Below are 9,288 nucleotides of genomic sequence, written 5' to 3'. Positions count from 1 at the left end.
GAGATGCCTGAGCCATTGCTTCTCAACCCAGACCACTCAGGTAACGGCAATGGTTAAGACACCATACATTTTGATGGAGTTCCCCAGTGAGTTTCACCCAGCTGAATACTTGTGCTCCTGACTCCACTGTTAGCCACCCCTGTGCCAAATGAACTGCAGAATATTAGCAGTAAGGTGCTGAAAAACAAGGCAGCTTTGTAATTCTCCAGCTATTTCTTCATTCTCAAACCCCGCCACCCTGTGTGTGTGTCTACAGAATTTCAGTTTGCTCTTTGTTATTCACTGAGGAAGTCTGGTACATTTGAAAGCTTCCTCTTAGAGCAGATAAGACTAACAGTTTTGGGGCCAAGCAGGATTAATGATCAGGAAGTTGTTGATAGTTCATCACTGACCTGTAAAAATCTAGTAAGAATGGTGTTGATTAAAATAATGGTGTCTATTTCAGGTTTGGGTCCCATAATATGCCATTAAGAATGACATTATGTCAGCAAAGAAAATCTTTCAGGGATCTGTGCTGTTAAAAGAAAATAGCTTTTCAGCTGGAAAGTTTCCAAACCACACCATTGCACAACCCAAACACTTCAAACCATTGGACACTAATATTTAACTGTGTGTTCCTAGTAATCTTAAAGATCTTTGCCTTGGTAATTATTTTTGCTGTTGTTGTTGAAATCCAGGTGTCACATGGCATTTAATCCCAATTTGAGCAAACTTTCATCCCCTAGAGGTTAATGTTTTACAACTTCTCTTATGGAGACTATACCCTACAATGTTCCCTATGATTAGAAGAAATTGTAATCAGCATTTCACAGAGCTGGGGAACACAGCGGAGGGCAGAGCTGGCCCGTGGCCTGATTGTGAAATGCCTGAATGGGGTGAAGCCCTTGTCTCCTTAGTTGTCATTTAACTCTTTCTTTGTCCTCTAATCTCCTGCTTATTCACTTTGTACTGTGTGATCATCCAAACTTAGTTTTCTTCCAGCTGTGGGACTCACTAAGAAGATATAGCTTGTTGGTTGATGCAGAGTGGGGTATCAGAAGATGGCCATCATCCTTATCATTATTCTCATCTAAACCCTCATTTTTCCATGCTGCCTCTTCTCCAACAAGGTGCTGCTTTTGAGATAAGTGTCTCCCAAAGGCCTGTGCATTGACGTTTTGATTTTATAGCCTATGGCGATATTTTTCAGATTCCAGGAGTGAGGGGTACTTAATGCTGGTTTATTTCACAATGATATTGCTTAAGAGAACATTGACTTTGTAATAATTTCATTCTTAGTGACAAACATTTTCTAAGGCCAGAAACATGCCTCCAATTCTGATATTGTAGACTCCCATAGCAGGTTGAAAGAAATGTGATGTGAATGGAAGACATGAAGACAGCTACCTCTTCACTTGACAAATTTGAAAAACTGTCGTACTCTGAGTGAAACATTGGTGCTAGACAATGTGACAGACCTGACCAGCTCCTTTAAGAGCAAAGTTCATGTGTGGTCAGCTCCAAGACCACCCCACCTCCCACCCCCAACAATCCGTAGGTCTCCGTCCTATTGCCTGCCTCCAGCCACCAATCATTCACTGAAAGCTCTGTCTACTTGTCACTTTCTTACAGAATGTTTTGGCAAAAGAGACATCAAGATTTATGTAATCTTGAGCTTACACAAGTACAGAGTTTCTTTGGGCCCTAAGTGCTTTATAAATGTAAATGTTTGCTGGGCATAATAAAAGGAATTACTCCAAATATACACTTTCAAAAGCTGGCTACCACGGTTACTCAGGATCAATTTGATGGTGTTGAAAAGCATCAAGATTAGTAAATCATATGAGTAGGTTTATCTCTGAAGCTGAGTCAGGTGAAGACTAACTAAGGGTCAAGATTTGCCCCACACCGACTGGTAGGAGCCCACAACTAGAAGCTGGATGGAGTGAAAGGGGAAGCAGAAAACCAAACATCCAAAAGCAACAGGCACAGGTTTTCTCTCTTTCTGGCCATAAAATGAGCAACTCTGGACCACAACACCATCTCTACTGTGATGGACTGGTACCCCCCCCCCACTCCACCCCAAATGAAATTAATCTTTCCTTTTGTAAGTTGTTTTATTTGGCATATTGTCTTAAAAATGAAAAAAGCCTGATTCATTCAGTATAAATACCATAAATAACACAAAATCCAGAAAAGATGGCCTGTGTCTTCATTAGCTTTCTAATATGTTTTAATATTTCTGGGGCATTTCTTTTTCTAATGTTTACCTTTGGGATTGCACACTCTTTGATAGTCTCTTCATATATTTCATGAAATGAGATAATTTCTTAGTGAACACGGCACCAGTATATAAGAAAACCTTTGCTCATTATAACTTTTCATTAAAGAACATACCACAAAGAATCTACTCTCTGAACATTCTAAATATGTTTCTGCCTTATTACGTATTTCCAAAGAATGTGTTCATATCATATTATAACTTCCTGCCCTGTGTTTTCATTCTGCCACCCAAAATGCCTGGGTAAAGAACTTTGGAAGTATGTCTACATAAAGAAGGTTGGAATTATTGCAGTATCTGCAAGTGACTGCCAATTTCATTAATTCCTCTCACTGAACCCAAACAAAGGCATCCCCAGTTCAATTTCCTATTAGCCAAAAGCCTCAATTGCCCACAACCTAAAACTCTGTAAGATGAGAGGCCAAGGAAAGGAATTCGATATAAATGAGATTGAAATTTGACAGGAGCAAAACTGTTTGACTTGTATAAATATCACAAAGGCATGCCTAAATAATCAAGTATCCTAGATTTCAGCTTCTTCAGCCTTAGAAAAGACCCACCTCTGCTTAAAGGAGCTGTCGCATCGAAAGTTCTGCCCTCTGCTACTCATGGGAAGAGCTGTTACATGCAGAAGATCTTCATATCATAATGACATATATTAAAGATACTACTGAATCAATCTCAGAGACAGAGCTTATGTTGTACTTCAGGCGAAGAAAAGAACCAGATTTGGCTTCTTCTAAAGCCATGTGCTATGGTTTAGGTAAGTCTAATTGCAAAAGGCTAGATTCCCTAGCCTATGACACTATTGGGAGGTAGTAGGGTAGTTAAGAGGTTGGGCCTCATGGAAGAAGTTGCTAGGGGTATGCCCTTAAAGAGGTACTGGGATCTAAGACATTCCTTTTTCTTTCATCACTGGTCTCCCTGTGATTAGCAGCATGCATCATCCACAAATTCACCACATACATAAAAGAGACTATGATAATGGACCATAAGGTTGGAACTCTAAAACTGTACAACAAACACATATTTTATTTTCTGAATGATGAGAATTGAATCCAGGGCTTTGTGCATGTTAGGTAGACACTCTAGCACTGAGATAAATGTTCCACCTGGTATTTTGGCTAAGATGATTATCATAGGTATTTCTGGATCCTTGAAGGAGAGTTCAGATTATTATGTGACTTTTCCTAGACAAGCACCAAACATCCATCCATCCCAGATAATGAAATAACAACAAATCAAAAAAAAAAAATTCCTCTCAAGTCAAGCTAAGTTAATTACTGGTAACTTTATCAGGGTTACTTTATAAGAACATAGAGGAGGGTTTATTTAAGGTACATGGACACATGAAAATGTTTCTGAAAAACATTAACACAGTATGATTCATAGTTCATGAAAACTGCAACCTTGGAGCTTTCTGTACAGATTCTGGATAGAGAACCAAGCTGGCCAGTATCCTTTCCCTGACAGCTGTTTACTGCTTTTATAACATTGTTGTGAGCTTTCTCGCCTTGTGTGCTTTATCTGCTTCCTGAGTTTTAAGAGCCTTTCACCTACTCGCCCCAGGAAGAAATGCTTGAATTCAGAGCTACACAACATTCCACCCCTTTCCCCAGTTCTTATAGTCTTTTTTCCTCCTCTCTGCTTTCATCTCATTCCCAGCCTGATTTGTTCACGTCTACAGGAGGAGTGTGTACTATCTTCAGCAATAGGGAATGTCTGTCATGAAAGTGACAGCAGTGGCAATAACTTCATGATTTGGGGGGTTCTTGGAGACTTCCTTGAACAACAACTCACAGAGAAGTAGCACATCTCTGACATTAAAAGTTTCACTGACAAAGTTTACAGCTCCTAGAAGTCCTCCTTTCTTATCATATGGCATTCCTTTGATTAAACATCTTAAATGTTATTTTGACTGTTCTTCTAAATAGTTTTACAAATCTGTAAGACACTCAAAGGTCAGCATTATATAAAGATACCTTTTTACAAAGAGTGAGCAGGGTATCTGACATCCCACTGCTGTCCATTTGAATCAAGTTGAACTTGGATGACTAATGAGATTGTAAGACAGATACTTTAGCAAGATACAAGACAATATGAAAATATTCCCATAACATATAAATTGTTTCAAGAGAACAGTGTTGGTTACATCTGCGTGATGGAAGATATTATTCCATTTAGTCCTTAGTAATCCCTGCTAATTTTCCATGATCCATCCTGTATCTCCATCCTTTGGGGCTACTGCCTCAGAGCTGATGTGCATCTTCCCAACATATTGGTAAGGGATGCTATGTGACACTAAGAAAGATCAAGCACAGAGAAAAGTAGGGCTGCCCTCCAGTCTGCTATGCCTACTACTAGAGCCAGTCCTGCGAGGGTTCTTACAGGCTCTGAGCCAGCACCATGACTTTTGCCTTACCTTAGACCACATTTGACTACTGAAAGGACTGTGGAGTAGGTGAGGGATCTCCACTCACCAGCCTACTCTCTGAGGGAAGCAGTAGGCACAGCACGCTCTAAAGAAGTGATTGCTCGCCCATAGGATGAGCTTAATCTTTTCCACTTGTACAGTTTTGTAATTTGCTTTCCATGAGCTGTTGCTCAAGCTTTAAAGCTTCCTGGAAACTCACTAGCACAGTATTTGGCTTTCTGCTAAGTTTTCTCCTAGGAATTCTGGCCCCACACAAATCTTGCCACATTTGCTTCTGAGCGCTTTCCCTTTCTCTCGCATTTTCTTGTTTGTGTTAACACTTTACAAACTCAGTTTCCATCCTGCTTTAAGTCATACAGATCTGCCAATCTAGCTCATAAGATTGGGTTTCACAGTGAGAGTCAGGAAGCTATGAGCATAAGTCCTACATGAGTTGTTGAATCAAACACTTTCTTTAAGCACCTGTAACATGGATTTATGGATCCCAGTAAAATGAATTGAGTCTCAATTATATCTCTCTTTGATCGATTCTCTTGTGACTGTACTTACTTTCTTTATGGTCTTCTAGTCCCTATTTTCATGGGGAACTTTCAGCCAGTGATAACTGAGTATCTCTAATTGCTTCAGATTTTTGATTTTATATACTCTTGGGGGTTGAGGTAGGGCTATTGGATCTGGCCTAAAAATACTTATGCAACAAACACAGCATACACAAGCTCAGTTCTCTTCGGCCCCACACCCCTTCAGCCCTTCCCTAAAGTGATGAGATGAAATGATATTGACAATGTTAAGAAATCATGTTAGGCTGTTCAATCATTTATTTCTTTTACTGTATTATTGTTGAGTCCCCAAGAGTCCCTGAGTAGCTGTGTGAGGTGGGGGTCACATAAGTTAGTTTTCCAAACCTGGCAATTAGCCACAAAATGGAAAAGTAAAATTCCATTTGTAAAGTTATAGAAAAGATTGATCACTCGCGTGCATACTGCAGTCACAAGAGTTTAAGTCAGGAAAGAAGCAAAGGGAAACTATGAACCATCCAGACTGGCCAAATGTGGTGGTAGTGGTGTTGGTGGTGTTGGTGGTGTTGGTGGTGTTGGTGTTGGTGGTGTTGGTGTTGTTGTTGGTGGTGGTGGTGATGGGTAGAGTTCAGAGTTCCATAGATACTAGGAGGAAAGCTGCTAGTTTTAGTATCACTTTGCCCAGAGGCCCCTGGCAACACTGTAGCCACAATAGCCCAAGGCCAGACTATGTCAGTAAACAGAACACTTTCAGGAGGAAGCAAGAATTTCTATGTGGCACATGTTTCCTCCCGATGGCTTTACCTCTGAAAGTTCATGACATTTGGAGTGTGCTTGCATTGGAGAGTTTGATATTTGAGAAAGAACACCAAATCACACCTGAGGATGGCTGCAAGAAATGGACAGGGCACCTCAGAGGCAGTCCGACCTCTGTGATGGGATGTCAAAATTCTACTCAATGTATCGATCCCCAGGCTTTGGGTACTGATGCTAGGGCCTACAGCATGTTCTGTGTACCCTGAGACATTAGGTAACATGGCAGGTCATAACATTTTTTACTAGGGTTTGTCATTAAAACTGCACCACTCTAGGCTCCAGAGCTTAATGTTTGTGTAGAAGGCCCAACTGAAATGAAGGTATTCTAAAAATATGGCTGTCAGATCAATGGGCCTTGAGAAATGGGGCTTTCCCTCTAGGAATCTGAGGCTGGGGGAAGAGAAAGGTTCCAGCCAAAAGGGGGGACTTGTCTCACAGAGATATTCAAAGTTCTAACAGCAGGTCAGACCACTTTCTAGGATGAGACTGAAGCCCAGACAATTATGGGTCCAGGGTAGATGAGAACGCGCCTCCACCTTGACCCTCGACCCCTATGCTTGGAAGTGGGTATCCTTGGCCTTCTATTTAAACTTTAATCTCACTCCAGGACCCCCAGAGGACTTGTGAAGTTTAGTAGCTCTCTTTGTCTTTCTTCCCAGGGTGGCCCCGTTGAAACATCTCCTTTCTCTGATTTTCCCTTTTAACTTGGCTTTTTTATTTGACTCACTGAAGCTGAGGTGCTGGACCTGACTTGGGGCTCATCATCTTCAAAACCTTAAGCTATTGAAAATTATCCAAGTCTTCATTTCTTCATCTGAATGCAACACCTTATTAAATCTACCTTATTGAATTGTAGCAAGTACTAAATGTATATCAGGAAATGACATTTCTAAAGGGTCTCTGGAAAGTTTCCAGGCATGTGGCCAGTTCTCATTAATGGCTTCCTCTATGTTCAACAGGAAATCAGGGGGTGGGGATGCAGCAGATATTAGTTTATATGGATCTAAGACTCAGAAAGGAGATGGTAATTAAAAATATAGATTTGGGGATTGTGTAGTTATATTTGTTTCCTGTGACTAATGTAACAATTACTGCAAACTTGAAAACATCAATCTGAAGGTGGGCTAGAAACAAGGGATATGAATTTCTATTGGAAACATGTCAGGAGACCAGAAGTCCAAATTCAATATTCCTGGACCAAACTCATGGAAACATCTAGGACATACTCCCTCTGAAGAGGCTCAGAAGTAGTCTGTTCCCTGTTTCATCCAGCTCTATTGCTTGACAGCTGACATTTTTTGGACTGGAATTGTGTCATTTCTGTTTTCCCCATAAAGTCACATTGTCTGATGCTCTTGTATCATCAACACGTCTCCCCTTTCCTCTTATAGATGCTATAAAATGGTACTTCAGGCCAGCCAGATATGTCATGATAATCTCCCTGTTTTGGTATTATTAATTTACAACATCCATAAACATCTTTCACATTTTCCTCAATAAGATAGCATCAATAAGTGTCAGGATATAAGACCTATATTGTCTTCATAGGCCTAAGCTATGGTTACGCTCACTCAACACAGAACCAGGGACCTATTAAAACACAATGGGAAAGTAAAAGAACAAAATGAAAAGAGGGACAGCTAGAGGGGATGAAGCAGATGCCTGAAACCCAAAATGTAGTGAGATTCTCAGAGGGCTTCATGCTCAAAACACTGCAGAGAGTCAGTGAGACAGAGGTTGCAAAGGTTGGTTGGATGCAAGTAGCAGGAAGGACATCAAATTCTTTGGCCTCAGTGAATTTATTGGACTGCCAGAGTTGTGATGGCCAAAGGATGGTCACATGATACACAGGGAACACAAGAAAAGGCACTGGAACAAACACACAGCTCAACAATCACCCCTCTGACTCATGCTCAGTTCTGTGTTCTTTGCGATTCTAACAATGAAAGCTCATCAACACCCTGAACTGTCCAAGGTGGGTATGACTGTGATTAGAAGGGGGAGGGTGCCACCCCTTTCAGTATAAATGTGTTTACACTCAGCTCCAAGAGATCTCAAGGGAACTGGTGTGTTCACTCTTACACCACTCTTCTCAAAGGTGTGTATTAGTAAGGCTGTGGCCCGTTTAGTCATTATATTCCTTGTAAGCATTAGTAGTCAGTGATGTCCAGACCACAAAATGATGTGGTAGGAGGATGATATACAAAGGATAATACAAGATTGAGGTGAATATTAAAATCAATACTACATTAAATAACATAATACATGTTAGCACTAGCAATATAAAAAATGGTGCCTTGCCTGTTATAAGTATCAACCTAAACATTTTATATAGCAACTTGGTTTAAACATCTAGTGAGGGAAGATGTAGCAATAGGGTAGCAAACTGTTGCCTCCATTTGGTAGCAGAAACTAAAGGACAAAGGTCAATGAAAATTATCCAAGTAAGAACCAAGGACTCTCTCAGAAGTCCTCTCTCTGGGCATGAACCCTTTCAACAGTTACAAAACAACACTCGAGCAAGTGTGATGTTAAAGTGGCTTACACAGAAGCAGGCTTTGCTTGTAGTACAAGTTGACAAGGTTCCAAAGCCCACCCATTGTTTCTCCCATGTTTACTGAGGGCTTCCTAATACTAATGTAGTGCACACTCTTCTAAAAACTAGGGCTTTGAATATCAACCCAAATGGACAAAACTCCCCACCCCAGTGTCCAGGTAAGCAGCTGTCGTCTTTCAATTTTATTCAGTGAGCATAGATTTAACATTAAATCCCCCTCACCATATATAAGAGAAAGAAAAAACCCAGGAAGGGGTGTGTGGGACAAGCTGCTGTGGCCACCCTTCTTTATTTGTAGTTTTTTGCTTGATACCTCACTGACCTTTCAAGAATCTAAATAAATATCTATCACCCTTCAGAGAAGCGGTGGAATGCTGAACAACTTGTTGGTCATTTCTGGTTCGATTTCCTCACAGTGGCGTTGTCTGACATCAGTTGGCATTCTGTGACCCTAAATAGCAAATATCAGGCATTAGGAGAAAGCTATTCTACTTCAGCATGCCCTGTTTACCCCACAGGATGGGAATACAGGAAAAAGAGAAAGTGTCAGTTACTCAGAATAAGACAGCCTGGTCCTGTGTGTCAGGGACGCCACAGGTCTGAAAGTCCCCTCACTCACCTATGTTATTCATTTCCCAACAAATCCATCATTGTTAATACAGGAGTCTGTGCATTCCTTATCCCTGGGTACAGTCTCCAAAAT

Source organism: Apodemus sylvaticus, chromosome 7 (genome assembly GCF_947179515.1).
Source record: "Apodemus sylvaticus chromosome 7, mApoSyl1.1, whole genome shotgun sequence".
Taxonomy (NCBI): Eukaryota; Metazoa; Chordata; class Mammalia; order Rodentia; family Muridae; genus Apodemus; species Apodemus sylvaticus.
The sequence above is the reverse complement of the archived record's forward strand: the minus strand, read 5'-3'. Positions refer to the sequence as shown.